Consider the following 17,479-nt stretch of genomic DNA (forward strand, 5'->3'; position numbering starts at 1 on the left):
TCCCGGGCTGAATCAGGGGCCCAGCATGTCCCTGCGTACAACCGTTGAGACTGCATGGCGTGCAGGTGCCTGTTTCATGTAACCAATTCCCAACAGATCTCCAAACCTGTTGTTTTGGGTAGCGTTGGTTTCTGTTCATCCAACCTCCTCTGGCAGGAATGTGCACAGACATAGACATCAAAGGGGGCTTGAGCCCCAGCCCTTTTATCCGTCTGTAAAAAGGGCCCTCTCCAGAACCATGAATGCAGTTTTTACTATGGTGCAATAAATGCAAATGCCCCCTCTTTCCATGCCATTCCTGAAGGCAGCATGCAAGAGAATTGCCTTGTCCAAACTCTCCTGAACTTGAATCTTACGTTGAAAGAATTGCCCTCACTGTGTAGAAATTACTTGAAATGTGACATTCTGCACAATGAGTACTTTCTACTTTTGTACTTTTAAGTATATTTTGATACCTATTCTTTTGTACTTTTGCCCAAATAAATTTTGAATTCCAGACTTTCTCTTGTAACAGAGTAGTTCTACATTGCTGTATCGATACTTTTACTTCAGTAAGGAATGTGAGTACTCTTTCCACCACTGCCTAATACTGTATATACCACACTAGGAGACCTTGAAATGAAAACGTTTGACAACTAAAGGCTGTGGCTTAGGGCCCACCAACCAGTCCATGTGGTAATCCACCCCAGGAGCATTGGCCTGTCAATCACCAAGGCACCACGACCACAGTGACAAAAGGGACAAGGCACTGTGGCATCGCTCCAAACCACCCAGCATGCACTCTGCAGGATTACTGAGGAGTTTGCTGTGTGTGTGTGTGTGTGTGTGTGTGTGTGTGTGTGTGTGTGTGTGTGTGTGTGTGTGTGTGCGTGTGCGTGTGCGTGCATGTGTGCGTGCCTGAAAGCCAAATTTGCATAAGGCAGAGGAGAGATTCCCTCTTGGCCTATGAGTGGTAGATGACACCCAAGCTTGAATCTTGGATGCTACATTGGTTCCAAGCGGGGTGAATTTAGTATCTCACCCTTGAACCAAAGGTACTAATATTTACCAGCCCATATCTGTGTGGCTGGTTCTACAGACAGGGATCTCTATGTATGGGCATAAAAGGGATTGTATGTATGATGTCAGATGTTATAGACGTCATAGGGCCATCACATAACGAATAACTGAGTAAGCATGTTTGGAGTTTCACAGCATATCTCCATAATGGGTCTCCATATATGGGTGCCAGGGGTCTCCATTTATGGGTAACTGGTCCGATATACAGTACATCACTGGCCAGATGGCCAAGGCATGGCACAACCTCGCTTGTCTTACTAGTATTATAGAAAAACAAATATGATTTTTTTAGAAGGATCTGTAGAGTCTGGAAAACCGAACCAGGAAGCTGGCATCTATGTTCGTCATTTCCGTTCACGAAAATATATTTTAAAATATCGTAACATTTTTACTTCCATTTCTGCTAAGCAGCAAGCTATATATGCCTCGATGATTTTAATTCATATTAGGATAAATCTGTGCGACTGTGAAGACAAAACTTCTGTTGCTCCAAACTGTATGACCGGAAACATTTGAACATTGGAGGAGGCAACAGTCTGGCCAGAGACAGCCTGCTTTGTAGCAGCTCGCTGGCGTCTCGCTCTGAAAAAAGACGATCTGCAAGCCCTGCGACACCTCATGAGCTTGTAGATCGGCTATTTTTGGTGGTGCGCAAAACTGCTCACCACCGAATCAGGAATCAAAAAGACACAGTTTGTATATAGTCTCTGTCGGGTAGAAATATCATATAATGTCCAAAACTGTTCATTCCGGGATTAAAATTCAAAAACTGCAAAAGCAGCGGATCTGATAGTTTTGATGCTTTTGTGTGAAGCTGTTGTATGATCAAGTAGGGCGTTAATTTAAGAAAAAACTAAAAGTTAAGGTACAGTATGAGAACTTCATGAGTAGTTGTAGCAGTATTAGTGTAACCAGGGGGTGATTCTTCATTAGTATCACAGTAGTAGTAACCAGGGGGCGATCACAGCATTACCATGAGCCACATATTATCCCAGCTTTCCGGTGTAATCCCTCCTCAGGGTTGCATGTAAAAACGTGACCGGCCTTCAGGAGCTGTTTTTCTTTTCACATTTATTACATTTTTCGAGGCACATCTCAGTCAGAACTCGGTTCAGTGACTCCCTTCTATGAAACGTACAGCTTATATGAACCTAGCGGCTAATCCCTGCTTTCCAGTGCAGAGACAATCGGCGCGGGCGGGTAACAATGATATGGTATGCACGCACGCACGCACTATGATGTATAACCAGGGGCGTCACAAGGGAGGGGGGGGGGGGGGGGAGAGAGAGAGTGGGACTGAGTTACTAGGGCCCAAGGTGGAGGGGCCTTAATTATTTTATACTTTAGCTATTGAAAATTAGCTAAAATGTATGAATAATATGTATTTTTTAAGCGAACATTTGTGCTTCTGGGGGGTCCCTGGAACTAAATATTTTAAGATGGTGGTTTGTGGCCAAATACATATAATTTTGGGGGTCCTTCTCATGAAAAGGTTTGAGCACCACTGACATAGAAACATACGTTTAAAAAAAAAAGATTTCAAGAAAAGATCTACAAGCTCGCAGCACGGCACTCTGTGCCTCGCTGTGAGCTTGTACATCTGCTATTTTTCAATAGTTAAAGCACAAAATAATTGTGCGGGGGCCCGCAGTGAATCGTTGTACCCGGGGCCCAGAATTTGGTGTGACACCCCTGCACGCACGCACGCAGGCACTATGATGTATAACACGTGTACAACGGTATATCTCATTGATAAGCGCTTTGCAGGTCAACCAAGGATAGTGTATGATTCCAGATAAGACAGTTCTTACAGATGGTAGATAAACAACACCAGCAGCAGCAGCTGAGATAAAGGAATGCAGTCGTACACGCATGACAAAGCACCAGGAAAGGATAATGTAAACATGGATGCTGTTTTTTTCTTTTTGTTTTTTCTCTCTCTTTTTAGTTTGAAGTTATAAAAGCGTCGCCTCGCATAGCAGAGAATATCACTGTGTGGATATTAGTCTGGTTCTTCTCAGTGTTGTTCTTTTACAAAAAGATTCAAACAGACTCTATTGGTTAGACCTACAACCAATCAGAGTAGCGCAAAGTTGATACACACGCCCTACATTTGCATACTGGGCCCCTGGTTGGTTCCTCCCGACTTGTGAGCCGTGAGATATTTGAATAACTGAGCGGGGCCAGACATAATCTGCCAAGGGCAATTTATCTTTGCAATGGCAGATTCTTCTGGCTACGCAAGGCTAATAAATGCGGAGACCGTAAGGTGATATATCTGCCATTAGTTGACACGCTTGCTCTTCTTTGTTGATATTTTTCCAATGTTTTATCAAACCAGAAGGATGTGGTTACCCAGGGTGGAACAGGCTATAGACTGAAAGAGACTGCTGGTTTTTCGGCCAGGGACCAATCAGGGAACAAGGCTGATAAGTAGTCCAAATGAACAGAAAAGAAACAAAGGGGGAAGGAAGCCAGGCAGGGAGGGTGGTCTTTGTTGCTGTGCTATAGCGCCTCCTACGGGCCGGGGCGGCACCTGGCAGTGGGTTTTGTCGTCCTCCCGTTGTCATCCCACTGTCACGGCTAAGCTGTGATGAACCTGACATCAAAAGCACGAGGACACCGATGGCTTCCTGTGCGTCATCCGGTCATGTGACCCGTGGTCTTCCCTTTGTCATCCTATGCCTGGGCTGATACAAAAGGGGCTGGGCAGGCAAAGGGACGCCCAGGCGTCAAACTAGCAACCCGACCGACAACCTTATAGACCGTTTCCCTCAGCTCTCCCCTGTAGAGAGCGCCGCCGCCATTGCCGCGGTGTAAACAGCAGCCACTGGTGGAGTAGAAGTAAAATGATTGAAAATGGGAAATACTCAAGTAGAGCAAAAATACTCAAAATTGTACGTAAGTACAGTACACATTTGATGCCAAAGAAGGAGATCTCTCTTCTTATCTCTTTTTGGTAGTTCAGTGCCAGGTATTTTAGTTGTTTTTAACTGTTTTTTTTGTTTTGCTTGCGGCCATTTCTATACCCTTTGTGTGTGTCAGCATGCAGTGGTTGCGTTTCCTTGTTAAAAGTACACTGCGTGTCGTGTGCAAACATTCATGCGGGCGGGGCCATTTTCCCCTCTCCAGAGCTAGAACGGGAGATATGGCCGATTCTTCTTCGTGGATGGAACTAGATGGGGAAGGGATGTTTTTTTTCGGGTTATTTTGTCTCCTAGCAACTATTAGCATCTGTAGCTTGATAGAACGATAGTCTAGTTGATCTTAATACGCTGATTAAATAAAACGCTAAGAAGGAGATCTCCGACTTTGTCAGTAGTAGAGGTAGTAACCATAATCCATAAACCCCTGGTATTGTAGGCTACAAGTTACTTTACACTACTGTTTACACCGCCTATACAACAGAGGACCAGGCTTCAAACTAGCAACCCAACTTACAACTCCATGCTTCAATAGGATACCAAACTAGAATTTAAAATACATTTTAATATGAAATAGCGTACTCTACCATACAGATTGTAGAAAATGACATTTTATTCACACAAAAAATGTTAACTTTCCAAGAATTTTACCTCTTTGTGTGCGTGGGTGGGTGCGTGCGTGCATGACGTGGGTACGTGCGTACGTGTGTGCATGTGCGTCAGTCCGTGTGTGTGTGTTTCATCCTTACTGTTATAAGAACGAAATTTCCCTTGGGGCCAATAATGATCCATCAATCTCTAGCACGTTCTATTGTAGATTGTTTTATCGGCAGTAAAAACAAAAAAAAAAAAGGTAAAAAGAAAAAGGTGAGATTGAAAGCAGCTGTGGAACATTGGAACTCTAATAGTTTTTTAAAGCCTCCTAGCTGTGTGTTTCATCTTGATGGAAACTTTTTTTTAGTTGGTCTCCAGTGTCGACTGAGCTCTTTTAACCCATTTAGGCCTAAAATTATTGAATGCTTTAACCAGTGAAAAATAGCAGATATACAAGCTCACAGCGTGGCACCGAGTGCCGCGCTGCGAGCTTGTAGATCTGCTATTTTTGAAAAAGTCGAGAAAATGTGTGCAAATCTTTGAATATATGTATATATATATATATATATGTATTTTCAAAGCGAACGTTTGTAACTCAAATTTTGCTTCTGGGGGGGTCCCTGGAACTAAATATTTTGAGATGGAGGTCCGTGGCCAAATAAATATCATTTTGGGGGTCCTTCACATGAAAAGGTTTGAGAACCACTGACATAGTAGTCTCTCAAGAACAGACTAACTGAGCTCCAGTTAAATGAAAACCACCTTTTCTTTGACGATGGCTGGCCAGATTGTTGACATACAAACATCGGTTTTTAAGAGGTTAAAGCCTCTGGTGTAAAGTACCTTTACTCAAGCACTGCACTACAAAAATTTGAAGTTTGTTATTTTACTTTACTTCAGGAGTTTTACTTTTACTCCACTACATCCCTGAGGCAAATATTATACTTTTACTCCACTACAATTATTTGAAAACTTCAGTTATAGTTTGCAGATTTTGATTATTATAACAAAACATACATTGACCACTTCAGATTTTGGCTTTTTGAAAATGGCCGATCTACAAGCTCACAATGCTTTCTAGTTTCCTCTCACTACCCATGTATTTCAGCTCCAGATGGCTGCAATGACATGTTTACCTACCCCTGTATAAAGAATCAGTGGGTGCGCGTGCGTGCGAGCTACAAGCGTGCGATCTACACGCACGCTAGGGGTGCACCGTGCACAGTACAGCATGTTTGGTATGAATGTTACTCTAGGCCATACATGGGCAACTGGCAGCCAGGGGGCCACCTTCACTTAATGTGGCCCTAGGTTAATACCGGAATACTGACATATTATTGATTTCAGCTGTTACAATTCCAAACATGACCTGCTTTAATTCTGTCAGTCTATATTAGTATTAAAATGTATTTTTTGATGTCCAATGTATTTGTATTTAGATTCATAAAGTTAACATGAGTATATAACTAAATGCGTTTGAAATTAAATAAAAATGTTACATTTCAGGATTCCAATTCAAAAATAACAAAAATAGATGATCTATACAAGCTCAAAACACATCGCAGCGCGATGTGTTTTGAGCTTGTAGATCTGCTATTTTTGCTTGTAGATCTGCTATTTTTACTTTTTTCTGCTTGTAGATCTGATATGTTTGCTTCTTTTGTATGAGATACTAGAATGGCAAAGTAGCCAAGTAGGACATAGCAATATGCAATGTGGCCCTCTGGAGTGAAGGTGGAAATATAGTTGCCCTCGCCATCATCAAAGTTGCCCACCCCTGATCTAGGCAGTGTGTCTGTACTGTATAGCTGTACGTGTGGATGGTGGGAAGTTTTATCTGTGTTTAAACAGAAACAAGATTCAGCGATTCTCCCACAGTCATCACACAAATACCTGAGCTTCACTGAGATCTCACCGTTGAAACCTTGAGCTCAATATTATGATAAAGTGATTTGTCTTGGATTTGTTGCGCGGCCTTACAGATTTACTCAAGTACATTTACTGTAAAACCGTAGCCTTAAGTAGGATAAATGTTATATCGTCTGTCGGATGGAAATCCTCAGATGTCCGCAACGGTCACTGTTCAGGTTTCAAGATTCTAAAATAGCTTTTGTAGGGCTTTCATTTACTAAGAAACTGTAATATGGAGTTTTATTACTAGTGTATTTGTATTTTTTGGATACTTATAAGTATCCAAAAAATACAAATATGACTTTCACTCCACTACATTTCAAGAAAAAGTATTTAAAAATAGTTATTGTTCACCACTGTTCTTATAGTCGGGTGATATTAATAAAACCTGGGAATAAATTCCTTACAACGATTTCTTCACCCATGTGTTCATAAAGGTGTCTTGTAACATATCTAACAAAGTTTGACATTCAACATCCCTAGGATAATCTTTGACAGCTAGGGTAAGTTTGGGTCTCATTCACTTACTACACTATACTATAAAAAAGAATCCCCAAACATGCTTTAAGTGGGATGTGAGGGGTCTAACTAGGTATTTTTAATTATTCTGTATCCATTGCAAGCATTTGTTTTGCACGAAAAACATTCATTGGGCTAAGAATGGACCCCACAAAACTGTGAAAAGTGATGACTCATCACTAAACTATTCCTTTTTTAGTTTTGTAGGCCTAAAGGGGAACACACACACTGGACGCGGAGGCGGCGCGGAGGCGGCGCGTCAAAAAATACGGCCCCGTTATTTTCAATGAACTAACCCACACCGGCGGCGTCAGACGCACGCAACCGCGGGTCTGCCGCCTCGTCTGCCGCGCCGATACGCCACTGTTCTATTTTTCCAGCGTTGCCGCGCGGTGAACATGTTCTCCCATGGTTCTCCCCACCGGGGGAAATGGATGTGCTGTGTGGCAGCGCGCCACATCCAGTTGGGGTTACCGTGCGGCATTTAACGTGCGTCGATACCGCGACGCTGCGCAGCCGTCCGCGTTCAGTGTGTGCTCCCCTTTAGTGAATGAGACCCAAACTTACCCTAGCAGACATTGGTGAAGAAATCGTTTGTAAAGGAATTTATTCCCAGCTTTGACAGGTATTCTGATAATATTCCCTGACTATTAATGGTGTTTGAGAGGTGGTTTGGGGCACTGTTAAAGTTGTAGTTTCTTTTTTTCTTTTTTTTTTTTTTGTTACTCTCCTACCGGAGACTCATCACATTATTGGCCCAGGAATGCAACAAACACAAAAAACCTCCATGAATTCAAGGCTTCATGTGAGGTGTGATAGAAAAATGAGTTAACGGTAAAAGAGCTTAGAGTTTCAAGAAATGCTTCCAAGGTGACCGAGAAGCACAGTCGTATGCATGGGAGAGGACTTGGCAGTACTTCTCAAACTTTAAAAATGTCAAGGTCTCCCCTTAACTCTTGACAGTATACAAATGAAACCAAATGAACCCTTAAAGGTTCATTTGGTTTCATTTGTATACTGTCAAAGTTACACACGTGTAAGGATCAATACCTCCCAAAAGGAACCCAGAGAGTCCCTGGACCCCGCATTGAGGACCACTGCCCTATGGGAAACAGAGCTGGAGGTGCCGATGGGAAAAGAGAGACAGAAAAGTATTCTTTTTTTAGAAAGCAAAATACTGTGGTCGCTGTGTGGGGTGGGCCTGTGTTCCAATGGATCCCATGTAGTTATTATTTAGTCACAAGCACTTGTTAAAACTTTTCATTGGTTCAATATTTCCCAAAAATATATAATAAACACACTCACCCCGAATGGGTATAGCCGGTCTACAAGCTCAAAACAACAAGCTTCAACAGATGAATTTAATACACATGAATGAGAACCATTCTGACCATTATGCAAATAAAGAATTGTAATTATCTCAAATAATCGGTGACCAGGCACTTGGGCAATAATTGTTGCCAGGGATAATGGCCACAACACATCATAATCGTCGTGTCTATCACCAGTGTCTCCAGCCAGAAAATTGTGAGAGGCAACAGGAGCAGTGAGCAGCCGTTCACTCGGGGAGAAATTAGGGGTTAAGGGTCTTGTTCATGGGCACACATCGACACATTGTTAGCCTGGCCTGGCATCTAACCTGCGACCAAATTCAGGGCCCTGGGTACTTTAACTATTGAAAAATAGCAGGTATACAAGCTCTCTTTCATTTGCATACTGTCAGAGTTAAGGGGAGACCTTGACATTTTTAAAGTTTGAGAACTACTGCCATTCGGGGCCCTGGGTACTTTAACTATTGAAAAATAGCAGGTATACAAGCTCACAGTGTGGCACCGAGTGCCACACTGCGAGCTTGTAGATCTGCTATTCTTGAACAATCGTGAACATTTGTGCAAGTCTTTGAATTTTTCTATGTCAGTGGTGCTCAAATTTTTCTTGTGAAGGACCCCCAAAATAATATGCATTTGGCCATGGACCCCCATCTCAAAATATCTAGTTCCAGGGACCTCCCAGAAGCAACAGTTTAGTTACAAATGTTCGCTTAAAAACTACATATATTCAAAGATTTGCACACATTTTCACGACTTTTCAAAAATAGCAGATCTACAAGCTTGTATATCTGCTATTTTCCAATAGCTAAAGTATAAAATAATTCCAGGCCCCTCCACCTTGGGCCCTAGTGACTCAGTCCCACTCCACCCCCCCCCCCCCCCCCCCCTCTCACTAACCACTCGGTTAGCCGTTAAAAAGACACCACAGATGTTTTGCAATGTAGATTTAGGGCTCAAAGTAAAAATGTCCTTGCAATAAATCCTTGCAATAAAGACAAAAGAAAATATGATATTATCCTCATATAAGCAGTATACAGTAGTGTTCTTGTTGGTGTAGTATATTAGGAAGGAACAGTATTTTGTTCTCGCATGGCATCCGATGCAGTTCCTTCATGCTTCTCATACTTCGCCCACCTCCTCCCCTCCAGTACATGATCATGACGGAGGCTGCGTCGCCACCTGTCAGCACTCATCATGTAAACACAGTTATGCCAGCCTCCTAAGTCTCTTTGCTTCCCCTCGGCGACAGCCTGCGATATCTTCAGCGTTTTTTTTCCCTCCTCTGCGCGGTGCCATCTCCTGCAGTCTGTTGCGCGTCGTGTCACCGCCGGGCACGGAACAGACAGACGCAAATATCTAAAGGTCAGCTCGTATAGGGAGTAAACAAAGAAGACGCAATCAGAGAGGAGTCTGGGAGTTTACGCAGCAGCTTCTGTGAATGTTGTGTCAGCATATTGTCACTGTCGGGCAGAAACCTTGTATCTCCAAGTTTCTAATTTGTAATTTTTTTCACAAAGTAAAGCACTGCGTCATCATACAAGGCCATTGCACAAAAGTAGTGAAAACAGCAGATCTACAAGCACACAACGCCTCGCGGTGCGAGGCGTTGTGTGCTTGTAGATCAGCTGTTTTCACTAGTTTAAATCATTTTAAAAATGATAAATACAAAACAAACGGTTTTGGACATAAAGGGTTTCCACCCGACAAAAACGAAATTGTCACTGTCGTTGGAAGCCGTGTGAATCCACAACCCTTACTTTTTATTACCAGCTTGCAAACATAGACAGCCGATTATGTCAGAATCTCCTGCATAAAGCACAAGATTCTGACATCACAATTAGTAGATACCAGAAGTTCGGGCCGCTTCGCGACACTCACATCTAGAGGTCGGGCCGCTACTGACCCTCACAGTTACATTGTACTGCGTAGTTAGTTGTGTACATGTAGTGAGTAAGGAAGGTGTTGGTTTGACCAATGAGCATGAATGATGCGTGTGGACAATTGGGTATAAATGCATATGGTAAGTTGTTGATGGAAATGAGATAGCATTTGTTGTTAGATGTCATGGTTTATTGTCATGTTGTAATAGAGGGCAATGTTTGTTGCACATAGAGCGCTGTCACTGCAGTTGATTGCCGCTATATGGGCATGCCCCCTCTTGTGTATTTGTTTGGCTAATACACAAAAAGGTAGGAGCCTAGCATCCCTATTCTGGGGGTTGGTGTCATTTCAGTATCTTTACGTCATTATCATGAAAATATCATGACAGTATCATGGTCAGTATCATGTTTGTGTCATGGCCAGTATCATGGTCAGTGTCATGTCATTGTCATGGTTCGTATCATGGTTAGTATTATGTCAGCATCGTAGTCAGAATCCTGGCATATGTTGATATGTTACATAATTAAATTATGAACAATAGAGGGTATGCGCATGCATAAAGTGAATGGCAGATCGAGTGGCAAAGTGAGTGGCAAAGTGAGTTTAACGCCGTTTAATGCAATCAGATAGGACTTTTCTGTTTGGATGTAAGGGCTGCCAAGGCAAAAAAGTTTTTTTTTGCCACTCAGTAGGCGTTCCTGCATAACTTCCGGGAACTTGCTCTGTAAAGAGTTCTAGTGCATTACACATGCAGTGCTTTTCGCATACAGGCAGTGCATTACACAGACAGGCAGTGCAGATAGATAGATAGATAGATAGATAGATAGATAGATAGATACTTTATTGATCCCAGAGGGGAAATTCAGATATCCCATAGCTACATACAGGCATATTAGTTAAAACACATCACAAAAAGAGGAGGAGGACACAGGTTAAAAACAGAGAGTGAATAAACATAAACAACATTAAAAAGCATTTAAAAGGTAACCAAGGGGATAATAAAAAGTCCATTGCATAGGCCTAACAAACGAATTAGTAGTCCAGGTCTAGCGGCTGGCCGTCGAATTAAAACGTTTTATGGCGGAGGGAATAAAAGTGTTCTTAAAACGATTATTGTTGCAGGGCCACAAACGGAACATATCCTTACGACTGCTTTTCTGGCCTTGTAGGATGTTGTGGAGAGGATGGCAAGCATTGCTCATTATGGCCCTGCACTTGTTGTTAGTACATCTCTCCACTGTGGAGAGATGTACTAACAACAAGTGCTGGGTTGTGGAGACTCCACAACCGATTCCAATGAGTACAGCCTTTCACCCAGTACGGTGCCAGCCTTCTTCACCAGCTTGTTCAGCCGCCTATAGCATCCTTGTCCATCATTACGCATACAGGCAGTGCATTACACAGACAGGCAGTGCATTTAGTCAGGGAAAATTAGCAGAATACCTGTCAAATCTGGGAATAAATTCCTTACCAAACAATTACTTCACCAATGTGTTTGTAAAGGTGTCTAGTAACATATCTAACAAAGATTGAAATTCAACATCCCTAGGAAAATCTTTATCAGCTAAAAACAGCCCATAAAGATTATGGTTTAGTGATGAGTCATCACTTTTCACAGTGGTATGGGGGTCCATTTTTAGCCCAAGGAATGTTTTTCGTGTAAAACAAATGCTTGCAATGGATTCAGAATAATTAAAAACACCTCGTTGGATCCCTCACATCCCACTTAAAGCATGTTTTTTGGGAGTAATTTTTTCCCTTATAGTACAGTGTATAGTAAGTGAATGAGACCCAGAATTACCCTAGCTGTGAAAGATTTTCCTAGGGATGTTGAATTTCAATCTTTGTTAGATTATGTTACTAGACACCTTTGCAAACACATTGGTGAAGAAATTGTTTGGTAAGGAATTTATTCATAGGTTTTTATTAATATGCCCTGACTAATTACGCAGACAGGCAGACAGGCAGTGCATTACGCAGACAGTGGACAAACTGAACATTGTTTCCGCAGAGGAGAGATGCTCGCTAATGCTCTGTGATCAGAGTGAGATTTGGAGTCCTGACCCACGGCGCTGCTAATGCATTTGCAATAACCTGCTCATAGAGAAAACAGATCGTTTAATTCATTCAGAACGGGTAACCATTATTGTGTATCATCATTTTATGCTTTAACTATTGAAAAATAGCAGATATACAAGCTCACGCGCTGTGAGTAGATCTGCTATTTTTGAAAAATCTTGAAAATTAGAATTTTGACCCGATTCTATAAGTGTCTTTTGAATCCTTCTAAGGTTTTTTGAAAACCCTGTGTTTCTATGTCAGCAATCTGGCTAGCCATCGTCAAAGAAAAGGTCCTTTTCACTTAACTGGAGCTCAGTTAGTCTGTTCTTGAGAGACTACTACTGTATGTCAGTGGTTCTCAAACTTAGACTTTTTCAAAAATAGCAGATCTACAAGCTCGCAGCGCGGCACTCGGTGCCGCGCTGTGAGCTTGTATATCTGCTATTTTTCAATAGCTAAGGCATTCAATAATTCTAGGCCTAAATGGGTTAATTCTACCAACGTGCCGGGAGATAATGTTACATAACATTGCTGTCGCTACAGAAACCTCTCATCTCCCATGTTTTGACTTTTATTTTTTAACTTTTCTTTGTAAATGAACGACCTATACTTGATCACATTACAGTGTCACACCAAAGCATCAAATAGAAGATCCACAAGCTCGAAATGCAGCGTGAAGGGACGCGTTCTGAGCTTGTAGATCTGCTATTTTTGAATTTGAATCCTGAAAAGTAACAGGTTTTTCCGACAGAGACGATAGCCAGATGGAGGTCTGTCTACTGTGGGAGAGAACTAAGTCTGTCTCTGTCTCTCTCTGTGTGTGCTTGTGGGTGTGCGTGCGACCGTGCGTGCGTGCGTGCGTGTGGGAGAGAGGTGGATTATAGGTATTATTTCCTTATCATACAGTAGCCTACAGTAAGTCATTAATGCTTTGGTAATATAAGTATGCTTATCGTGCCAATGGCGCTCTCTTTGAGAGAGTGCAGAGACTCCAAAAGGAAAGCATCCTCTCTATGTCGTATTTAATGTGAAGATGTTCATAAATGATATACCTGCCCTGCATGCAGATTCTTCCATCAGGTCACGGTAGGATTTATGCACTCATAACAACCCAGCAGACTGAGTATAGTTTATGAATCAGAATCGTTTTCGTGCATAGTTCCCATCATATTGTTATTTCCATAGATAAAAGAAAGAGAAGAAAATGTGACACACATAAAAGACCAAATTCAATGTGTTGTACTGATTATAGGTGCAAAATGTCACAGCTCTTGGCAACCGCGTAATTCACATAAGTTAGACCAGTGGTTCTCAAACTTTTTGGGCTTCAGTACCCCCTTTTCCTGATTGCTGAATCCAAGTACCCCCTTTAATCCAGTGACCCATACAAGTCTGTAACTCTGACAGTGTACAAATGGAACCAAATGAACCCTAACAGGTTCATTTGGTTCCATTTGTACACTGTCAGAGTTAAGGGGAGACCTTGACATTTGGTAGTTTGAGAAACACTGCTCTAATCGACAACATTTTGAATAGAAAATACTGACATCAAAAGTCCAGTGTTTATGTCAATATGTTGAAAATAAAAGTAAGTAGTCTGTTTTCTATTCAGTTACAGTAAAATTCATACTTAATTTGGTTTAAAGCTACATACTGTATACAGAGCAGCACGTTCACATGTCAATATTTTATCATTAAACATAACAGTAAAATTATTGTTTCCCTTTTCTCTCAAGTACCCCCTGTAGTACCTCCGCGTACCCCTAGGGGTACACGTACCCCCATTTGAGAAACACTGAGTTAGACTATGAAACCATGTTGTTTTGGAAGTGTCTGTTGAGTAGTAAATAAAGGACACCAGAGTGTGAACAACGCATACAAAGAACCGTCTGGGAAGGTTTCTGGATCGATCCCTGACAACTCCTGGCTTTGTGTCCTTGAGCAAGACACTGACTGGACCCCTAACTGCTCCCCACGAGCATGTTGGTGCTGGTGTGTGAACGTTAACACATGCACATTGTAATACATTGCTAATAAGTAACACAGGCTATATAAATGATCCATCCAGTGCACGGCCACGCATGCATGACAGGAGAAAAAGGACTGTATGCTAACGACCTTGACGGAGAAGGAAAACAAACACATATGCTAAGAGAGGCGGCCAAGCAGCACAGCTCAAATAGTAGGCCTGGGACAAAATATCGATATTTCGATATACCGCGGTATTATCTCCCGCGATAATTATCGATATGTTGCCGGCAAATATCGAGTTTTCATAACACCAGGGATTTCCCATTTAACCTACTGTATGGTGTACTGTAGTACTATGGTGCAATACCGTCAGCCGCCACCACTGTTTGTAGTGGGGGCGCTAGCGAGATAAAGGACCGGCCGGTCGGCCGGATTATGCAACAGTGAGGAAGAGAAGAACGTTATGCTGTGGTTCTCTCACTCTGAGTTTGACGATCAGAGAGAGAGGGTGAGGAGGAATGGAGAGCTGTCTTCAGTTTACAACAAGGTGAAGTTAATTTGAGCAACACATACAGCTCTGTCTGTGTTTAGTGGACACACACATAGGCTACTGTACACATGCAGCCACCTTACAATATACAAACACACACAATTACACACACACACACCCACGTTAATATGAATGGAAGTCACACACACACACACGCACGCACGCACGCACGCACGCACGCACGCACGCACGCACACACACACACACACACACACACACACACACACACACACACACACACACACACACACACACACACACACACACACACACACACACACCTACACACACACACACACACACACACAGAAACACAACCATGTTCCCCCTTTGCCTCGATGTTTTTGTATTTATTCATACATCCTCACCACTGATATGGATTTCATTTCATTGTATTATTATCAAAGCAATAAGAACATGAAACAAATTGGTTATACTTGCAAAGCACTGTCACTATTAAGAAATCATTTTCCTCCATGTAATTGGCACAATATAGCCTGTTTTAGAGAGGCTATTTTAAAGGTTCCAGGCACTATGCATGTACATTTTTTACATGTGTCAATATTATTTCATGTTTCTTGTCAATTACATTTTCACTACATGCTTTTTAGTTATGGATGTTTTAGTTAGGCATACCCATTGTTGTGGACAGACAAATTGTGGGCAGGTTACAAAGTTGCAGTGTTTGTTGTTTGAGGAGGCAAGATTCATCTACTTATTAGCCAATTTATAAATGAATCTTGTAAAATTAATGGAATAGATGTATAATTCCAGAGTTTGGCCTTTTATGGTAGTTTTTCATTTTCAGTTAGATAAATTGTGATATATCGTTGATGACATTTCTTGCAATATATCGAATATCGAAATATATCGAATACCGTGATAATATTGTTATCGTGAGCCTAATACCGTGATAGATATCGTATCGTGAGATGCCAATATCGTCCCACCCCTATCAAATAGTGTGTTTTTAATCCTGTATACTGTCCACAGGAGAGAGAGAGAGAGAGAGAGAGAGAGAGAGAGAGAGAGAGAGAGAGAGAGAGAGAGAGAGAGAGAGAGAGAGAGAGAGAGAGAGAGAGAGAGAGAGAGAGAGAGAGAGAGAGAGAGATAATAAAGAAAATCTCTGGTTCAATTCACATTTCCATTTTGAGATCTACAACCTCACAGGCTTTGTGTATTTGCTATTGTTGAAACCTTAACGAGTTAACCACTTAAACCCCAGTTACATTAGTGAAGCTTTATTGTCCGCCCAGAGATTGGTAGGTCGGGGGTTTGATTACCTAGGGCCAGAACATACCAAGGAAGGACTATTAAAACCGGGACCCAGTGGCCAGGGACCCAAGGGCCAGGGACCCAAGGGCCAGAACATACCAAGGAAGGACTATTAAAACGGGGACCCAGTGCCTGCCTGCTTGGCACTCAGCATGAGGTGATGGATGGAGAAGCGCCATGTCCTGTGGGCGTACTTGGCTCCTGCCCTATGGGGCCACATGGCTCGACAAGCCTTACTTATTTATTCACTACGGACAATGTATTACCTTGAGGGTTCTACAGGATATGTGCTGAATAGGCAGGAGGAGCGGAGAGCATGGTGTGAGGAAGGTAGAGGACAAGGAGACAGTGAGCGATGATGAGATTTAAACACAAATGTAAGCACCTTGTCCCCTCTGACCCGCTAGTGTTCTGTTTAACCCTGGACACAACACTACCGTCCCAAACGCTTCTACTGTACGTACGTACGTGTGTGTGTGTGTGTGTGTGTGTGTGTGTGTGTGTGTGTGTGTGTGTGTGTGTGTGTGTGTGTGTGTGTGTGTGTGTGAGTCAGGGGTGTCGCACCAAATTCTGGGCCCTGGGTACAAGGATTCACTGCAGGCCCCCGCACAATTATTTTGTGCTTTAACTATTGAAAAATAGCAGATATACAAGCTCGCTGCGAGCTTGTAGATCTGCTATTTTTCAATAGCTAAAGTATAAAATAATGAAGGCCTCCTACACCTTGGGCCCTAGTAACTCAGTCCTACTTCCCCCCCCCGTGTGACGCCCCTGGTGTGAGCGTGTATGCGTGTACATACTGTATAATATATACCCGCGTGTCGGTCACCTTCAGCGTCCCACCTGACGTTTCATTAATCATATACATTCTGATTAATGTGTATGAAATGACGAAGTGCGCTGCACTTACAGGTAATTGAACTGTAAAGCCATGAGGCGTCGGATGATTGGCCGAGCCACTGACCTCCACCAGGCACACGAGGCAGGACTTGCAATGAGGTTTACTGTACCGTACCGTACGACACATCGCTTTACCCTGCAGATTGTGTGCATTTAGGCCTAGAATTATTGAATGCTTTAACTATTGAAAAATAGCAGATATACAAGCTCACAGCGCGGCACCGAGTGCCGTGCTGCGAGCTTGTAGATCTGCTATTTTTGAAAAACCGTGATATATATATATATACTGTATATATATATATATATATATATATATATATTGCAAGTCTTTGAATATATCTTTTTAAAAGCGAACATTTGTAACTCAAATTTTTGCTTCAATATATTTGATACAATATTTTGAGATCAACAACATATTTTGAGATGTGGGTCCGTGGCCAAATACATGTAGTTTTGGGGGTCCTTGGCATGAAACATTTTGAGAACCACTGACAGAAACATAA

At 42.3% G+C, this 17,479-nt stretch overlaps 1 protein-coding gene across 3 annotated transcripts in view; it reads left to right on the forward strand.

Annotated features, from left to right (window-relative positions):
* Positions 1 to 17,479, forward strand: part of trpm3 (transient receptor potential cation channel, subfamily M, member 3) — a gene marked incomplete at both ends in the record, with an annotated part of 489,702 nt that overhangs the window by 276,697 nt on the left and 195,526 nt on the right. The gene's annotated exons all lie outside the window — the stretch shown is intronic.

This window comes from Nannobrachium achirus, assembly GCF_963921795.1.
Source record: "Nannobrachium achirus genome assembly, chromosome: 12".
Taxonomy (NCBI): Eukaryota; Metazoa; Chordata; class Actinopteri; order Myctophiformes; family Myctophidae; genus Nannobrachium; species Nannobrachium achirus.